The 19915-nt window shown below is 36.6% G+C and overlaps 1 protein-coding gene across 2 annotated transcripts in view; it reads left to right on the top strand.

The window, feature by feature from the left end:
- LOC145683779 (uncharacterized) overlaps positions 1–19915 on the top strand; it is a 118118-nt gene that overhangs the window by 51875 nt on the left and 46328 nt on the right. The window contains exon 2 of one of the 2 annotated variants that reach the window (XM_081755358.1): positions 1009–1114. The exons of the other annotated variant lie outside the window; for it this stretch is intronic. The gene's annotated coding sequence lies outside the window, so the exon portion shown is untranslated. The remainder of the gene's footprint in view (positions 1–1008; positions 1115–19915) is intronic. 2 annotated transcript variants of the gene reach the window in all.

Below are 19915 nucleotides of genomic sequence, written 5' to 3'. Positions count from 1 at the left end.
TTTTTACTGTATTATTGATTTTTCAACAAACAAGGCTGCGGGTTGGGCAGGGGCCCCATTTCACTACTGCCTTCCCTTCGCTAGCACTGTGGGCCCGTTAGTTACACCACTGGTTACTGTGAACCAGGACAGAGTTTTGAAATGGTTATAACTAATCGAGCAATATCTTAAGTAATTTTGGACAGGACAAGGCCCACCCGGATATTTCCGGGCGTACGGGCGGCCCAGTCCACCTCTGCAAACAGTGGCAGTTCTGATTCCGTTGAAATCTTAATTCAGCACTTTATGTACAAATTGAAACTATTCTCTCCGTGCGAAGAACGGGTATTCTGCTGCGTTATTATAATCTTTGGTATGTTTATTATAATTTCTGGGATATCAATTTTACAGAAAAATTCAATTTTAAGCACTGCTTATCTTGAAATAATCGGGAACAATTACGAAGAGTTTTAGCTACTTTACTCTGATGAGAGGAAAAAAGAAAGAAGTTATTTTTAGAAATGACGAAGTTATATCACTGATAACTTCTGATTATCTGCAATCACATAAAGATTATTTAAAATGTTGACATTTAAACTGCATTTACACTAAAGAAAGTCTCTTGTGTTCCATTAGTTTACGCGGGAAAATTTAATTCGATACTTTTCGAACATACCTCGTATTTTCTTATTGCATGTTACTATGGACATCGAGATTGGTTACGGACAAACCGATATTAGGTGTATAGAAAAAAAGTCAATGACTTCAGACGCTATTTATTGTTGTTTCAGAAATAACGCAAATTCTCAATTTTATAGTTCCAGAAAATCTTAGTTAGACAATAACCTTCATATTTTGTGATAAAAGAATACTCAACTTATCATAAACACCTTCTTTTGACATCACACTGAGATAACTTTTCTGTTCCTTAATCTGAAATCCTGCACACTTTATGAATGACTAAGTAAATGGAAATGATAAGAGATAAGGAACTAACTTATAAATATAATCATTTACTATCTATTCCAGAGTGCGTATTAAATGCAATTCTCGTAGCTTCGTCAGGTGACACAGGCCTCCTATTGTGTTGCAGTTATATTTGTAAGACTTGTAAAAAGTTGAACACAAAACTAAGGTAAGAACAATTCTTGCAAATGGTAGATTATTGCTTTATATTTCATTTCTGCTGTCTAATTCAAGATGATTTTTGTCTATTATTAAGTTGTGTTCCTGTCGTTTAATGAGAAGATAATTGCTCAAAGATGAGTCATACAGTACTGGTAAAAAATCAAAGACTACCTCGGATTTACGCTTTGATTTAGATTAGGCTCTACTGTGGAGTCTCGAAAGCTTCGATCAATTGTTGCTCGTTGGATTGCTAACAACGAGCACTACGCTTCCATTGAGTGACAATATAAACACTCAAATGCGTATATGGGCCGTCCTAAACACTTTTCAAAATATAAGATGCGTTTGGCTGTTTAAACGTTAACATATGAACAAGTTACACTGAAGAAACGTGTGTTCCGTACGTAAAAGCGTAGATTACAGGCGTGAATGATGTAGTTTGTAGACTTAAAGTACAACCGTAACATGCTGCAACAAACATACAAATAAAAACTTATTTCGTGGAAGTAATCCATGTATATGTACTTTCCGTACGAAAGAAAGAATTGTATATAGACGGTCAAGATCTCACATACAGATAGATGAATATAACTTTTAGCTGACGTATGTAACATACATATAGTATGTAATATATATAAAGACTTTTAATGTCAGACATCCTGCAGCGATCTGATGTAACATCTAACCGGAAAAAGTGTAGTACGCATAGCATATGGATAACGTAAAATCCTTACAGATTTCCGTACTAAACATACGGCCTCCGTATATTTGTATAATTTAACGCTGTACGGATAACGAATGCTTTCTCAGTGTAGAAGGACCTACACAACATTTAGAACTTGTTATAGTTTCAAATTTATGTGACTGTATTGTTCCTTTATATATATATATATATATATATATATATATATATATATATATATATATATATATATATATCAAACAAAACTAAAACACAGTATTGTCTTATTTTCCAGCTCTTTGTTCAAATTATACAATATCAATTACAAAATGTCTTTTTGTTGTTCACTTTAAGATACACAATTAGACAAACAAGCTACAGCATCTCTCCGCAATCCAACTGTCGTCAAATATTATCCTTTGGATAAGAGTACCTGTGATACATGCTTCCGAAATTAATGCATCAAATAGAAGGTGCACAGTAGAGATTGTCATATTAAGAGTTGCAAACCTTAGAGAACCAAATTGTAAATTTTTGTCTTTAAAATTATCGTATATTCGTTATGCACGTGATAATTCTATAAACAAGTATAATACTACTACTAATAGCAATAATATAAAATAAACTTATTTACTAATTTTCAGTTTCGAACTCTAAATTGGCGTCACAGTCCTCACCATTTCTTGTATCCTTATTAACACAACTCTGAAAAACAGTACTTCCAGCTAAACGGTTAATGTGCGTTCCTCTGGCGTGGCAGACCCGGGTTCGAATCCTGGTGAGAGTTCGTGTGGTTCGGATTTCACATTTATTAGGTCCACGCACTGGCGTCTCTGACATGCAAAATTTGGGGGGACATCAAATAAAGTGATTTAAATGGTACTACCTAGCCCAACCTGTGTATTATCTTCCAATTCTATTTGTTACCTTTCTGCTTAACTTCACAGACTTCCTGAGTTATATAAAGAAGTTTTATAATCGTTTCACAGCCTGAATATTATATTCCAAATATACAGAGTGAATCAAAAGTCTGGACACGGTGGAATAACTCGAGAAGTGAACTTCGGAGCGAAAAAACAAAAAAAAAAAGTGTTTAGTAATATTTTTAAAAAAAAACTATCTGATGAAACCAAACTCGACCTTTCAGACCTACCCCCTGGGGCCTGGGATGGGGTCAACTTTGAAATTTCAAATGGGAACACCAATTTTTGATTGCAGATTTGGATTCTACGGCTCAAACTATGTAAGGTTTCACTAACACTTTTCCGTCGATGTATAATATGGCGCAGTAATCGGGGAAAATAAATTGCCCCTAAATATCCCCATTTCGTTCATGAGCTTGGTAGTATTTCCGACCCCTGTTCTCGTTCAGTGTCACTGGTTCACTTCTCTGTCCCTTCTCGTCACTGGATAGAACCACACTACACACAGAGAAAGGCACACCTTCTTCATTCGGGCTTAGGGCAGTATCAGTGTTGCAAACCAGAAAATACAAAAGCAGCGAGTAGAGGACAAAAAATAAAACAGTTATAATTAAAAGGAAAATTATAGAAAAGTATAGCTATTGAAGTATCTGCTTATTGCACTTTGGTGTTTTTTGACTTCTGTGTCTGAGATGAAAATGTATTGATATACCGTAACTGTTTTCTAATCGCTAAAATGTGACATTCATTAGCGTCGATTGTACCATTCTCTGATAAAGATAAATTATCGGAATGCTCCAACCTTATCGCGGTAGTAGATCTCATCTAACACAAAATAACACATGACCACTGCGACCAGTGTTATCTTATCTGACGATTAAAAGATATCAGAATAGTGTAGAATTGGCCCTATAACGTGCAAATATTAGAATGGTGTGAAATTATAAAAAATAGCCTGTAACTGTCAAGCTAATTTATGTTTGAAATAACGGGTGAACCAGAAGTCTGGCCACGGTGGAGTAACTGAAGAAATATACTTCTGATCAAACAAGCGCAAGAAAAACGTATTTAATATGTTTCAAGAAACTATCCGATGACATCAAACGTAACACGCTACTCCCACCTTCTGGAAAGGAGCCTTCGGAGATTCGGAGACTACACCCCAAATAATGTAAGGTATAATCAAAACTTTTTCGTCCATGTGTGATATCGCGCTGTAATCGGCAAAATTAGATCCTCTCCTCTTCGTTCATGAGCTTGATATTAGCTCCGACAGTCTGTACACGGTGCAGTATTTTGAGAAATACGCGTCGGATGAACAAAGTTATTCAATGGTACCGAACACGATCTCGCACCCTACCGCTAGGTGGGGTTAGCTGAAACATTTGAAATGGAAGCTTTTATTTCTTATTACAGAGTCGGATTCTGCGCACATACCTGTATAAGATTTAGTCGAAACATCGTTGTCGCCGTGTGACGTGGCGCTGTAACGACGAAATCAGGAGAACTTCCTATATGATGTTTAATTAGCTTCAATGCTGTGGACATGCTGAAATAAGTATACATGTGATCAAAAAAAAAGAAAGAAAATTTGTGACTATTGGGTTTGATAGGGCGTTTATCCGCAGCGGGACGCGAGAGACGGGACCTACAGTTGATTGTAGGATCCGAACCTCTATTAGATTTTGGATGCGAGACGTTCCCCATGAACAACTGCCGACGAAGTTCGTCGGACCATCGTCGATTATTGGGTGGCAGCAGCGAAAAGGGTGAGCTAGTGTTGGTTCAAAGGCGGCTGCCTATTTGTCGGCTTAGCAGCGGACACCGTGATGGCCCCGCCGCTGTTCAGGAACGGCAGCTATGAGACAGACGGTTGTCTTTGGCCCAGCAGTGGCACGACGTCGTTACCCGAAGCGACGACATCATGAAGATTTTCTCCATCGTTTCGCCTGACTTGTACGAGACGAGACCTCAGTAAGTCTCGCGCGAGTAGTCTCACGAGACTACTCGCGGTCTTGCATAGTTTTAGATGGGTGAAATTATTATGGAATTCTTTATTTTCTTCTTCTTCTTTCTCTCCTTCTCCTCCTTCTTCTTCTTCTTCTTATTATTATATTATTATTATTATTATTATTATTATAGTATATTATATTATTATCTGCTAGTAGTAGTAGTAGTAGTAATAGGAATTGTAGCATTTGTAGTAGTAGTAGTATTAGTAGTAGTAGTACTACTACCAATGGTAGGAGTATACTAACAGTAGTATAGTACTGCTAGAAGTTGTAGTAGTACTAGAACTAGTAGCAGCTGTAGTAGTAGTAGTAGTAGGGTCTAATTGTAGCATTAGGAGTAGTAGTAGTAGTAGTAGTAGTAGTAGTAGTAGTAGTAGTAGTAGTAATAGTAGTAATAGCAGTAGTAGTCTGTAAAAGGGGAAACTACAGAAGTCAGGCCTGATCTTACGAGACCGCGAGATCAATTTGAGAAGTCTTGCGCGAGACGAGACTCGCTACTGTCTCGTTTCGTGCGAGACGGGACCGACTATTGAATCTCTGTGACAAGACGAGACTTTCTGAAGCCTCGTCTCTTCTCGTCTCTAGTACATCCCCACTAAATGGCGTTCAGAAATACAGACGATCACAATAAATGTAATTTTCGCCCTTATTAATACTAGTGCAGTTTAAAATGTGAATATACGCAAGTAAAGATAACTCGACGCGTCAGCAACTAGCGATAGCGTTCCCGCGCATTGAGTTTAGTTGGCGATTTAGCTGAGTCGGTAAATACATGATACTGAAGTTAGAAGTACGAGAGTGTCGTTGGTTCGCGCCCGGAAGGGGAAAAATTTTGTCTACACTTTGTAAAATGTTTATTTGCTTGAATGAGTTACAGGTAACACATTCGTGGCTTGGAGGCCTCTTAAGTACGTTGATTGAACTTTCGTTCGGGATAGACATGACGAATGTTATAGGCGTAACCTGTTATTTTGGCATTATAGTGGAGCATTTGTAGAAGAAGTGAGACCTGTGTGTGTGGGGGGGGGGGTGTTATTCGTTTCATTATTGTTTTCTCTTCTGACATGCAACGTATGGATTTGTGAATTATAACACGTTTAGTGGCACATGACATGGGATTGCAACATTGGGATGGGATTGGTCGTTCGTTCATTCATATGTTAAAGCGACGTTCACCTGAACGATTCGTTTATAAGTCTTTAACGGTGACGGATCTGTTGATAACGATTCTCGAGCTAACAGCAAAATGTCTTTCTTTTTCACCCCAAACAGTTAATTTACTTTCGCCGATTATAGCACCACATTTTGCATCGACGGAAAAGTGTTGATGAAACCTTACATAGTTTGGGCCGTAGAATCCAAATCTGCAATCAAAAGTTGGGTTTCCATTTGAAATTTCAAAGTTGACCCCACTCCAACCCCCAGGGGGTGGGTCTAGAGGGTCGAATTTGGTTTCATCAGATAGTTTTTTTTAATATTGCTAAACATGTTTTTTTTTTTGTTGTTGTTGTTTTTCGCTCCGAAGTTCAGTTCTCGAGTTATTCCACCGTGTCCAGACTTTTGATTCACTCTGTATATAATTATTATTATTTATATGTTTATCTGTCATTAGTAAACAAATTAAAGTAGAATAAAATATTGTTTATTTTGTACTTCAAGGTATTGGAGAACGCGTCCCCCTCGTCTTCCTGCCAGAGACACCAGTGGGTCCACGTCTCATATAGCCTCGCTCCTGACCGGGGCATTAAACTCCAAATCAACTGAGCTCGACAATACTTGCACTCCCTCATAAACTTTATTGACTTTAAAGAATAGATGCAGAGTTGCCATTTGCCAATTCTCAAATCTTTATTGACTCATTTTAAAGGCGAATGACTGTTAAAAACTGCGGTGTGTGTATTTTATAATTATTTAATGCACATATACAGTTTATTCGTAAATTCAAAAATTCCAAGAAAGAAGCGTGCGTTATAAAATTTTCGTATGGTTGGCAAGCCTGCTCATATCTAAGGTGGTCTTAAACTTTTGACTGGTACTGTATATTAGTCGATAGATCTCATTCAGCTGAACACAATTATAAGAGTGAGTGTAAGTTCTCATGCGCAGTTTTTGAGAAAATCGAGAAAGACGGTTTTGTATACCTAATAATTGATGATGTACGAGTAACCACGCTATTTATTAAGGCGAAACTGAGTTTTTCCATATGACACTGGCTAAACGACAATATAGGCCTACAGTGCAGTTAGTGAGAATTTCAAAATTCAATCATTAACCCTTAAGCTTCAATTCCTGCTTATCTAGAGGGGACACGATGGCTCCATGGAAGAGTGTTTACCCGCTGGTGCGGAGGGTCCCAGATTCGATTCCCACCCAACTAAGTTTGTAATATACAATATCATATCCGTGGGTTTTCTCGCTGACTCCTTTACCTCCCACATTTTCATTCCACCAATTATTCCATCATCATTCATTTGCCTTAATCATCCGTCTCTCTTAGCCAAAAACGCATAGTCATAAGACGTTAAACTCAAAGATATCATTTCATATTCACTTGTGCTGTTTATCTAAGATGTCGTTCACAGATAAAACATTCTATATGTCAATCAGTATATGCATGGAACTAAAAATAACGACATGCTGGTAAATTCTCATCCATAATTTTTGAGAAAACGGAAAAAATGAAATAAAATATTTCAGTTTCACGTTCCAGCCAGCTAGGCTCAAAGAGACGGTAGTGATGAGAAATGAATGAAATGCTGGAATGAATAAGCCGGGAGAAAACGTGAGAACCCCGAGAAAACCCATGTACATGATGTTTGTCAAGCACAAAGTCTACTTGGCACAAGCTGGGACCAAACCCACCAGGGGTGAATGCTCTACACCGCCCTCCGCGGCCCCTAAGAAAATGGAGAAAAGTAAAATTTAACTAACTCTATGGCCTATGGAACCCGGAGGTTCAATGCCGCGTTCACAAAAGCTCTCCACTGACTTCTATCCTTACCCAATTGGATCCAGTTTCTACTTTATTATCCTATCTCTGCGAGATCCATCTTAATATTCTTCTTCCATTTGGGCTTAGGACTTCCTAATGGTCGTTTTCCGATTGGTCTTGCAGTCAAGGCTTTCAAAGCGTCTCTACTTTCTTCCATTCTAGCTACATGACCTACCAATCTAAGTTTCTTGACTTGACGACCCTGACAATGTTGGGTAAACCGTATAAATTATGTAGTTCCTCGTTATGAAGTTTCCGCCATTCCCCATTCCCATTCCTCTTGGTTCCGAAAATTCGTCTCAGGATCTTGTTCTCAAATGCTTTCAAATCTATGTGCTTCCCTTAAAATAAGCGACCATGCTTCACAACCATAAAGAACAACAGGCATGATTATCGTTTTATATATTTTAAGCTTCAAATTCCTCGACAGAATTCGCGATGACAAAAGATTTTGAACAGAATAGTAACACGAATTCCCTGCTTTTAGTCGACATTTAATTTCTTCGTGATTGTGATTTTCATCTGTTAATATTCATCCTAAATATTTGTAAGTATTCACATTATCGAAAGTATTATTTAATATTTTAACGTATACATAATTTGCTGTATTACGGTCCCGACACACTTCCATATATTTAGTTTTCTCTGCATTTACTTCTAAACCCATGTCCCTGCAAGCGTTTAATAATATCTCTGCATTTTTTTCTATTGTTCTCCTATCATCCCCTATTAAACTCACATCAGCAAAAGCCATAACCTGGTGGATACCGTTCAACTCTAGGCCATCGTTGCTATCTTTGATTTTCTTTATAGCGTAATCCAGCACAAAGTTAAATAATAATGGCGACAACTCGTCTCCTTGTTTTGAGGCCATTTTCGAGTGAAAACTCGTGGACAAAAATTTTCCTACCCGGACATTACTTTGGGATTCATTTAAACCTATCTTAATTAACCTTATTAGCTTTCTCGGTATTCCAAGCTCTGTAAGAACGTTGTATAATGTTTCTCTCCAAACCGAGTCGTACGCCTTTCTAAAATCAATAAATAGTTGATGTACCGGGATATTGTATTCCCACTTTTTTTTCGAGTATTTGTCGAATGATAAATATTTGGTCGATAGTTGATCGATTTCTTCTAAATCCGCATTAATAATCTCCAATAATTTCATCTGCGTATGGGGTCAATCTTGCTAATAGAACATTTGAAAGGATTTTATAGGATATTGACAGAAGAAAAATGCCTCAATAATTTTTACAGTCAGTTTTGTCGCCTTTCATGTGAATTGGAACAATGATTCTTCCACTCTTGTGGCAATTCTTCCTTCATACAGATAAGGAGAATGAGTTTGTGTATCTTGTTCCACAATTTTTCGCCACCAGCTAAAATTAATTTCATCTACACCCGGAGATTTGTATTTCTTTAATTTCTTTATAGCGGTTCCTCCTTCTATTCGGTTGGGTTCTGGAATATACGGTTCTGCGGTGTGTATCTCCTTTTCTCCACGCACATTAGTTTTTGACTGCGTGTTCAGCAAATCGTCAAAGAAATCTTTCTATCTATTTAAGATTCTATCCGTATCGGTGAGAACTGTTCCGTCAGCTTTTTTAATATATAAGGATGAGATTGATAGCCTTTCTTAAATCGCTGATCCCCTTATACATGTTCCGAATATTTTTATTTTTACTATTATTTTCGAGTTCCTTAATTTTAGCTTTCGAAAAATCGCGTTTCTTTGTTCTAAAAATTTTGGAAGTTTCCCGCCTGATATCTGCGAATTTTTGTGTAGTTATTTCATTCGGATTTTGTAGCCAGCGTAATTTTGCCTGTTTTCTCTTTTCTGCTAGTTTAATGCATTCCTGGTCCATGGTTTGTTCCTACGTATTTACACGTGTCCCAATTTTTCTTTTGCTGCACTTTTAATGCTATTTCTAATTTCAATCCGAGTATCATCAACACTAGTTCACTCCGTAACTTCTAAAACCGCGAATCTATTTGAAACTTAAATCTGGTATTCCTCTCTTACCTGGCTCTCTTCATATTTCTTGAAATTAGATATCTCCGTTTTTGAACGTTGAATATTACCTTTATTCAACGATAATCTATCTCTTATTATTGTTGCTACCAAGTAGTGATCAGTTTCACAATCAGCCCCTCTAAACGACCGGACATCAATTGTGATAGATTGCCTTCTTCTATCTATTAAAACGTGATCAATTTGATTATGTGTTTTTCCGTCTGGTGATGTTCAAGTGTATTTATGGACGTCGCGAAATGGGAATTTTGTACTTTTCACGATTAGGTTTTTAGTTGTTGCAAAGTTCACTAGCCTAACGCCGTTGTCATTACTTTCCTTATGCAGACTTTCATTCACTATAATCGGTTTGAAAATTTCCTCTTGTCCTACCTTCGCATTGAAATCCCCTAATAGAATTTTCATATGGTATCGCGGGAGGTCACAGATCCGTTCCACTTCTTCGTAAAAACTGTCTTTTATATCGTCATCCTTACCTTCTGTTGTGGCATGAACATTTAAAACAATATCACACCACCGTCCTTTAAGAGTAATAAAAGAAAGTCTGTCAGTAACAAATTCAACTCGTTTAATTGCTGGTAATATTTATTTGTGAACGAAAAACCCTGTTCCTAACTGATGATTTTTATTTCCTTCCCCGTAAAAGAACGTAGAATTTCCGGAATTCACAGATCCATTTCCTTCTCACCTAACTTCCTGAACTCTTACTAGATCCATCCTGTATTTCTCTATCTCACTCGTTACGGATTTTAAAGCGTCTGCCCTATAAAGCCTTCTAATAATCCATGTTCCAAATTTCATGTCCATTTTCTTTTGCTGAGGTCGTGTCAAGTTATCAGTCATTGTCCAAGACAGTAGTTACCAAAGCAAATCTGACCTTTTCAAGATGGCGGACGTTAAATCGACGTTTTTTACGCTGTATTACGGGGTTTTAATAGTGCATTGTTTCCAAATTAGGTCTTAAAAGGGTTGAAATTCCCTATATTTTGCTTATTTATAGTGTAAATTAGGCAACATTGTAAGATATAATTTAATTAAATTTTGATATCAAACTCTAATTAATTTGATATCAAACTCCTATCAAATTTGATTACCCCTTTAATCAAACACCTATTAATTTATTCAATCAAAGATGATTTCCTAGAATTAATTTAATCGCGTCTGGTCATACACGTGACGTCATTAACTTATACTAATGTTTAATTACTTACCTTACTCACATTTATTCTTGACGCCAATACTTCGTTTTCCTGATTGATCGTTTTCATTTCTTCTCTGACGAATATTTCATATACGATATAGAAAACATTCCGCGTTTCCGAATATTCATGCTTGACGGTAAAGTATGATGTAATAGAATATCAGTTACTTTTAATAAAATGATAATCTAATGAATTTGATATTATAATTTTAAAAATTAGACAAAATATCGTTCCCTAAATGCGATTATTGATACTCTATTTTGCGGATAAGAAATATAAATATTCTTTCTTTATCTTATGCAGAATGCACATACTTATATTATAAATGTACGTAAATAAACTTATATAATACTATATGAATCATATGCATTCTTCCTTTATCTTATATAGAATACACATACTTTTGTATTAAGTATCTTAATTGTTTGTAATTGTACAGGATGTAGAAATAAAATGCAGGAATGTTAATTTTAAAAAATATTGCAAAAAATTAAAAATTGTATATATAATAAAAAATTAAAAAATATAAATAATGTTACGGAGGCCCGTAACAGTAAGAAAAAAATAATAATGTGATGAGGTGACACATGGCGTAGCTTCAATAAGACCTGGGTCAAGACACTCCAGGTACATCTCGATTTCAGCCGAAAGCTTGGTTGAACTCAAGCGGTCGAATCGCACTTCGAGAGAACCCAAAGTATATGGGATTCTTTACTGGGCCCGGCGTCCATCATGTACCATCGAGACCCAGAAATGGTAGAGCATTAAAGTTAATCACTAAACTTGGCACCTACGAGAGGTGGGCGATCGAAACACTGGTATTTGAGAATTGCACCTTCATACAGCATGTTCTCCAACATAGGAAAGAAATTGACCTCCTTACTACACGTAATTTCCTAAGAAATTCTCCGGAAATTAAATTAATTCCCTCAATTAAATAGCTTTATTAAAGAAATTAAAAAAGAAAAAAATACAAAAATGTGTTAACAACATACCACTCGGCTAGAGCCGAGAGTGATACCTCGATTTTAAATTTCTAAGCTCCTGCTGGCTAATTTCATGAGCATATGAGTGGTCATGAGTTTCCCTGAAACACTAGAAATAATCACAGAACCAGCTGTTAGCTTTTCCATTGATGTCTGCTAGTCGCGCACAACTTACGTTTGTAAGAAAGTTGGAAAAATTTAAGTAAATCCACAAATGAACCAAATTTGCTCGGAACAACGGGAAAATTACACGCTCATCGGGCGTTATTAATAATATTGGTGCTAATAGTTCTAATTCAAGCTGTCAACAAGGGACGAGTACGTTTCAGCTCTTTCCGAGACTATCTCATTACAACAGAATGAAAAGTTATAAAATTGTTAAAATTACTCTTAAATTCTTAAGTTTCGAGAAATGTAATTAAAATACATTTCAGCATTAATTCAGACTATTTCTGCCTAATACAGTTTGAGTCTACAGTGCATAGACTTTCTACGACACACAACTCGGCTAAGTTCAGTTTATGCTTGCTGACACAGCCGACCAACGCGGCCAAAATAATAGGGAAAAAACTTTAGATTTCTTTGGTCTGCCACGGGCAAACAGAGACTAAGTTCGCTTTTAAAATCGCTTAACTGTTAAAAATTCCTAACTTGGACAAAATTCACCTTAGAACTCCCGTTTTTGTGACGGAGCAGGAGATTGCTAACTCTCGATCTTGTTCCTAAGTTGACAAATATGAGTGTATGTCGACTACCTTACTGGCTTTAACCACCGCACGCGAGTTTTTGTTATTTTCACATGTTTTTTGATTACATACTCACCGCGTGGAGTCTACACGCGTAGCGAGTCCAGATAAACAGTGCGAAAAAAACTCCTTTCGGCCCCCGCGGGACTCCAAACTCGCGTTTATATACTCGGGAAGTAAGGTAAACATAACCTTGGGTCGGCCCACAAAAGGAGGGATGGGATTTCTGTAACTTTGGACCCGCCTCTTTAGAGTGAGATGGAAGAAGACACAACAATAGAGAGAGAAGATAGTATTTCCGTATTTGTCTGAATACCGGAAATCGCATCTGTTTATGAATTTCTGCAAAATCCAAATTTTTCATCAACACAAAGTTTTATATCAGAAAACAAAAGTAATTTGTTGAAGAGAACAACAATTATTAAAGTAAATGAATGTATTAAAGTAAATTTAATGAGAGAGGGAATATTCTCCATGTCGCGCAATTATCGTTCACAACAGCATTTTTCCTCCCTATCTCTGTTAAACATCAGAGGTCGCCGTTAATTCTGCTTGCCATCACTCACATACAAATCTCTCTTTACCTGACTCATCCTCTATTTATCTCCTGTATTACATTCATTACACTCCTAACGCAAAATCCAGGAATCCAGGTTCCGACCGATTCAAAGCAAGTTTACGGCCCTTTACGGCTTTGCCAGTGACTTACTTCGAATCTAGGATAGAACTTTCACACATTAGGTATGATCATGCGTACAGTCGGCCAAGATTCCTGTTGCGTTCAGCCAACCAAGTACAACTCAGTGTCATACTTCGTCCTCCTATTGTTTTATTACATAACATTTTAATGTGTACCGAGCTCGACTGGAAGTCGAATCAGGACACCTCTCATTCATGTTCCAACCCAGCAGAAAAACGCTGTTTCTCTATCCTGGTGTCACTGAGATTTTAAGGTGAACATACAGTCTATCCACATTATCGACTCATTATCATGTTTAAAATTTTAATTCTTAATTATTCTTTCCTTTGCATATAAGCATTGCTTAAACTTAAAAAAGAAGTGAATTTCTTATCTGTCCGCGCTTCCGGCTACAATTTCCGTCAACATTCTATGTTAATGTTTGTCGTTTGTAGTTCCCTCAACTTCACTTATCCGTGGTACGTGTGTTTGGTGCCCGTTAACGAATCTCGACAGGGCCGTATCCTGACAGTATAAGGCCCAAAACTTGTATCGTAACAATAAAAAATAAAAAATAAAAAGGTATTTTGTAAATAGCTATAAAGGTATATACAAAATATTTATTGATTATACATAGATCTATACTTGATTGTGTACATAAGTTTTTAATTGATTGTGAATTAACAAACAATTTAAGATTTGAAATATGCTATTTACAATACAATATAAAAATCTTATTTACAACATACATATTATAAAAATACTATTTAAATATAAGTTGTTTAAATATAAATTATTTGAAAAATATTTCCATCTGAAACCGTAGATTTTAGGGTGTGAGGGGTCATGAAAGATTTAAAGAATTTCATAACATACCTGGGAATAACTTGACAGTGTATAATATTTACGTGTTTCTTTTCAATTCATATCATTATTTACATTTTCCGCATTCATTCATTTTATTTACAACTTCTATGTTTATTTCATTACATATTAACAAAATATGTACAAATATTTACATCAGATTTATGAATTCACACATTCACACATTTGCCAATCATTAGGCGCGATACCCAAAGGGTAATGTCCTGTAATCGGTCGTGCTGTCAGGATGTAATCGTCGTCTTATGTTGCCTACCTTTTGATGAGTCTTTGCTTCAGAACGCGAAACGATTAAAAATCCCCGCTTACGGGTAATCTTCGCGGGATGTTTATCGCTTTTCTTTCACTTTTCCGCGAACCAGATTATAGAAATTCTCAAAAATAATTTTTATGTGTTCTATAATCCAAAGTTATCCTCGAATTTTATACACGTAATCAAGTTTTCCCGTCTCAATTTCTTTTAACCTATACACATACTTTTTCGGCCTCAGTTCTAAAAATTTGTCTATTTCCCACCCATCTTTTGCCTTGTCGATTAGTTCACCGAAGTAAGGCCCTAATGTAAGTGGAGATTTCTCATCACGGTGTTGTACGAACATGATGCTATCAGTATCACAATACAACACCTTATCACTCCCTCCACTTGTCATCAAGTCATATAGTTCTAACCGCGCCCACGACGTAATGAACGCTGCAAGAACAACGTTCGAGAATTTACAAGGTTTATTCTTATTTTCCGTATTATGGTACGTAAGAATAAGATGTTTATTTCCGACGGGCAATACGTTTTGCACCTCGTATTGTGGTGCCCATTGATAACGCAATTTTTTGCGGTGTGTCAACAATTACAGAATGATACAACTCCGTTCCTTGTCCCCATTTCCCATAAAGCTAGTTTATTAATATTCTAACAATATACCTCAGAGCAAGGTTCAATCCAATGTTATCCTCCATTAACTCTATGTCTTCATGAGCATAATAGTCTGCTATGTATTTTGGTTTGTCTCCTTTGGTTTGACATGAGGTACGAAACCCTGAAGATTCCTGCTTCACTTGGAGGAAAGAATTCACATAGTAGCGGAAAAAATTACGCGAATTACGATTATCTCAGCCTAACAGTTCGAATTCCCATACTTCAATAATTTGTAGAATTTTATATCCGGCCTTTAACGTTTTACTTAGTTCTGATGTACAATACGTGTCTGTTAAGGTACGCTCGGCGTCGCAATGCGTGCAATCATTGATACCCTCCTCCATACACGTGCAACATAAGCCAAACATAAGTCGACCGTTACACGTATATGAGAGCCCCGGAAAATATAGATCTTTTCGCGGCAAGATGGTACATTTTACTAACCCATTGATACTTCCCACATCTGGGAAGTCGGGTCCCTTTTATATTTCTGGTTTACCTACGGGCATCGGTTTACGTGCCATTACCCATGGATACAATGATGTTACGTCATAATATGCAATGGACTCACCGGAAGTACATTCGTACAAAGCATTGAAACACTCGGTCCGAAAACCATGAAAACCGTCCTTGGGTACAAGGTGATCAGCAAGATCGTTACATTGAGTTTTTATTAACTCTTGCAAACTCTTGTCAATATTCACCATGTGATTCCAATCACATTCCCACTTTTCAACGAGATTAACACCTCGTTTCTTGAGGTAATATGGTTTTATGATGGTCTTTTCGTAGCGGTCTTGTAGGGATGTACTATCCTTAGAGGTAAATGGAGATTGACATAGCACAATGTTGTAAAAATACGCTTACACCCGTGGAAAAAACATCGTAAACTGTATTTGTTTTACTATCATAACCATAGACTATATTTATCAATACGCCTTTTCAATCCTTTCCCTGAATGTTCAATTCCACTACCTTTGGTACGTTCCAAATACAGTAACCAATACAAAGCTTTCAGACTCTGCCGGTCACGGTGATCAAACCCATATAGAGGAATAATTGGAATGACCTCATTTGCTAAATATAAGGACCGGTAAGTTAGTACTGCCAAACTTGCAATCGTAGGGAGGAGATAAAACACTGGATACCATTCGTTTTTTTCCTCGATTAAGTTCAAAAGGGTACTGGAGATCATACTCCTCCCCGCTTGAAGCACGTTCTTGGTGCCAGGCGATTAACTATCCACGTTCTTTTGGGCTGAGACTGTCTGCGTCAAAATACTGTAAAGACGGAATTTTGCCTACATACTTTTGATTTTCGGATGTATTGAACAAATATGGGAAGTATCCCTTTCGCAAATTGCCAGACACACCTAACGTTTCCGGGAGCCGGGACAGTTTAATTTCCATATACAAATATGTGTAACGAAAATAGATTTTATTACCGAGTCTCATTTCTACAATTTTTGGCACGTCATTATTACATCTGCTACAAGGTTGTTTTCTATTAAGTTTCTTGCACAGAACTGCATGTCATAGTTACTTCCATTATGAGAAAGTACTATGATCTTGAACATTGGCCGACTTATTAACGCGTGACTAATAAATCCGTCCATATCCTGGAAATCAAACTTACGGTATCCATTTTATCTCCAGAGTAGCATGGATCATCCAAATTTGTGTCTGTATTTGCGGGAAATATTAATACAGTACACGAAATTCACGCAATGTTCTCGTTCTCCCCGTTTATTTTTGAGTAATAACATCGTCTCTACATCAAAGACGATGTACAAAAATGTGTCGACATGCTCAACTTTGGAAGCTTGAACAAAACAAATATGATCACCATCTACAAGCATGTAGCATGTTTCGCAGAAATGTTCATCACATTTGTGTTCAGACTTCCTGTCTCGCGTATCGAACATATCACCATAATCGGGACAAACTCTCTTTAATTCACACATTATCTTGCCGGATGCAATTACGTTTTTATGATTGGCAAAACACTCATGCGAAGGAAACAATCGTGAATAATCATTAAACTCGCGTTTAATACTGTCATCACAAACATGATTTTCTCGCACATAGTGCACTTATATTCACACTTGTAATACTGTGCTTCACTATACCCTTGAAGGCAGTACCGACAACATCCTTTTTGTCCAGAAGAGTGTTAATATTAGTGTCTAGTTCATAATGCCCTTCTCTCTACAATATAAAGATGAATTCCTGGATATATTTCATTATGCTCCCGAGTCATTTTGTTCTCTTCATAGATGAAAATTTTATATTCGGAGGTCAGTATGTTTTGGAATTTTTTGAGTCACCAATAGTACAATCATTTTAATGCTCAATGGTAACATCAGCATCATCACACAAATCCTTGGCAACTTCAATAAATGCTCAGAGTGATTTTTCAACTTGTATACTTGTTCATATTTTTGATCAGCCATAGCCTTTCTGAGGATGATAGCCTTAACAGGACAATAGATATTTTTCCATCGGGATGGTACACTTTTCCAAATGAGAAACAATCCTCATACTTGGCCGATCCAAGGGTTGGACCCCTTCCCTTACGTGGATTAGCAATGTGGGTCTTAAAATCCACCTTCTTCCAAAAAGAAAATGTTCATTACTATTTAAGACATTTTTGACGGTATAGAACAATATATCGGGGCTCAGTTCCTTTTAGGATGTCATGTCATGTACACAGGTTTATTTAATTTGGACGCAGAACTTTCAATAGTAATACCGATATACATATCATCGACGTCATTTAGCGTATACTCTTGTACAAATTCAAGCATTAAGCGAATATATGCTTGTGGGTCTTCGATTCCAGTAGTGCGCATACGCTCAACAGTAACTTCCTTTCCACGCAAACCAAAATAAGAATAGTGCTTAGTTCTACTATTGACATTGCGAAAGTAATTCACTTTGCCTAGAGCATACAATGTAGGTTCCAATGTCGACCATGTACTATGTTCTGGCGCAGAACTCGTACTAGCCCCAGGAAGAACACCCAATAACTCGTCGGAATCATCAGCAGTTACGCCCGTAGTCTTCCCTTCAGACACAAATTCAATAAATTTTTCACGCGCTGCTCCCAGCATATTGTATTGACGAAAGAAGCCCACACGATACAAATCAACAATATCTTTTGCAGACTTGCTACTCTTCAATACACAGCCAAAATGCAAGAATATCGCCTGCAGTAACTTTGCATATGATAGTGTTTACCTTTACACCCGTAGCATGGCATTGCGTCAGCACTTCCAACGAAAAAAAAAACATTTCCTCTGCGTTATCATAACCCCGTGCTTACTGGGCTGCCAACATGGTAGAAATAACATGGCGCGCTTCCATTGTTCACTCTTTAAGCACTGTTTAAATAAAATACGTTTTTTTAGTTTTCCTTAGAACTTTTCAGAATATTTACACAGTTTTGCACTAATGATATAATTAAAGTTTCCGTGCTTTAAGTCAGCAACTTAATTTTTCAATTTACCGAAGACATTGTTTAAATTTATCGGCAGATCCACCAATACTTTCTATCAACAACAATTCACAATGTCCCGTAATAAATTAATGATCACAACACGGAGAGTACAATCAGGGACGTCTTCACCGTACAAATTCTTCTGCTGTGCTGACCGCCGCGCAAATTTCCCGCTCTTATATAGACGCAGATATTATAAATTCCGAGAATTATATCCAATTCCAATAATTCCACACGAAGTTTCCCGAAGATTCCCGATACTTTCTAAAATAGCAATTGTATACTAACACTGTTCATCGCAAATACGATTAAATGTTTATCGACAAATCCTAGAATAGTTCGCTATAACTGTAACTCAGTAAGTTTTTTCAGTTTACAGACATGATGTTCCGGCAAATCCACTCACAGTTTCCGATAGCACTAAATGACAGTCTCGTAATTTTTTATCTACTTCATGTATGTTTTAAAATCGTAACACCCAACGTATAAACAGGAGCGTCTTCAATGCAGGAGTCCTCCTTCTATAGTGAAACGCAACGACTTGTTGCGTGCAATTTATACTTTCGGAAAATGTAATCTCGTACCCAGATGCACTTAGTCTTCGAAATCTCATACCCAATTGTATTAAAGTACTTATTAACGAAAATCTCCTATAATGAAAATGAATTAGGAATTAATATGGTGCAAAACTCATCGTGGTTATTTCGTACTACATTCTCCAAGCTTTCCGAACTTAGCTTGTTCCGAATGTTTCCGAAAATTACACATTTAATTTTCACTGATAGTATTATTTTAATTTATTCGTATGCTAAAGCATACTCCGCAGATCACCTATGATGTGAACATTCCAAAAGAATAAAAAACATCACAATCATTTCAAAATAACATTATCAATAGAAATAACAAAGTACTAGAAAATATAAATACAATTTAATAAAAATAACATAGTAAATAAGAAATAACAAAGATGAAATAATTTAGCAACAAACAAATAAGAAAATAAAAGGTTAGGAAAAAAGGTTTAGAACATCTCGTGAGCCACAGCATCAGAAATTTATTAGACAAGCAATATAGACAAATAGCAGAGATTAAAAGAATATAGATAATTAATCTAAATAAGAAATGTTGTAAAGTTAGGTAAGGAAAAAAAGCATATTTAATTTAGCCAGATAGTATAGAAAAGCAGATTGTAATAGATAGTTAATGCTGTTTTACTCAACAAAAGAATAGCAAAAGATAACATCCGAATAGTTAATTGTTA

Source organism: Thermobia domestica, chromosome 4, assembly GCF_964235325.1.
Source record: "Thermobia domestica chromosome 4, izTheDome1.hap1.1, whole genome shotgun sequence".
Classification (NCBI taxonomy): Eukaryota; Metazoa; Arthropoda; class Insecta; order Zygentoma; family Lepismatidae; genus Thermobia; species Thermobia domestica.
Note: the sequence above shows the minus strand (reverse complement) of the source record. Positions and strands in the feature narration are given on the sequence as shown.